Consider the following 1,077-nt stretch of genomic DNA (forward strand, 5'->3'; position numbering starts at 1 on the left):
GATGGGTGAGAGACAGGAATCGAAAAGAACACGTTTGTACCTTCTACTGTATTTTAGAGGGCACGGAGTGGGGTGGAGAAGAGAGCAGGAAAGGAATTTCATGCGTACGGGTCTGCGGGGGGCGGCTGCTCTGGTAGGGAAGGTGAGAACACGAGCTTCGGGAAGACTTGAAGGCGAGGAGGGCGTCAGCCCAGAGCTGCACAGGACAGAGCACCCAGGGCAGTGAGGACAGGCTGCAGGGCCCTAAGTCGGAGCACCTAGAATGCAGGAGGCACAGCCAAGGAGCGTTGCTGGTCCATGTGAAGACCTGCTGAGGATCTGCGGGAGGACACAGCGAGGGAAGGGAGCAGCGGAGACATGTGACGGCTTCATGTTTGGAAAGCAAGAATCCCTGCAGCTTCTCTGTGAACAGAGTCCAAGAGGGTCAAGACTAGAATCAGGAAGCGCGGCTGGCAGATCCCCACACTCACGTGCCCGCCAGGAAATAGTTGCCTGGACTAGCGGAGGTGCCCACAGAAGGGGGCGAGAGGTCCTATTCTGAACAGTTTCAGTAGAAACAACCTGTGGCTGGATAGGACGGGTGCCGGGAGATGAAGGTCAAGAATGATGCTGGGGTTTCACCTAAGCAACCAGAGTGATGAGGTCAACACCCCAAACAAAAGTTAAACGATGGGGTGGAAAAGTCTCCGAGGGGTCAGGAGCCAGAGACCCAAAGCTTTTCAGAACGACTAAGACCTACCATGGAAAAGCAGAAAGACTTGGGATACCTCATGGCTCAGGAGGTACAGCCTCTGCCCTGAGCTAAGGTCATGGCCATGGTCCTGGAGTCCTGCAATATGGACCACACGGGCTCCCTGCTCAGCGGACATCTGCTCCCTCTTCCCATCTCTGTGATGTCTCAAATAAATCTTTTAAAAAAGAAAAGGAAGTGAAAAAGATTTTGAGTAAGCTCAGATCGCTGTTTGGATGCATGGCAGAGTTGCTGCGACACAGGACTGGACTTTGAAAGGACAAGCCAAGTAGATGTCTGTCTGCAGGTGAGTACAGGAGTCTGGCGAGGGGGAAGTGTCTGGGGTG

Source organism: Neovison vison, chromosome X (assembly GCF_020171115.1).
Source record: "Neovison vison isolate M4711 chromosome X, ASM_NN_V1, whole genome shotgun sequence".
Lineage (NCBI taxonomy): Eukaryota > Metazoa > Chordata > Mammalia > Carnivora > Mustelidae > Neogale > Neogale vison.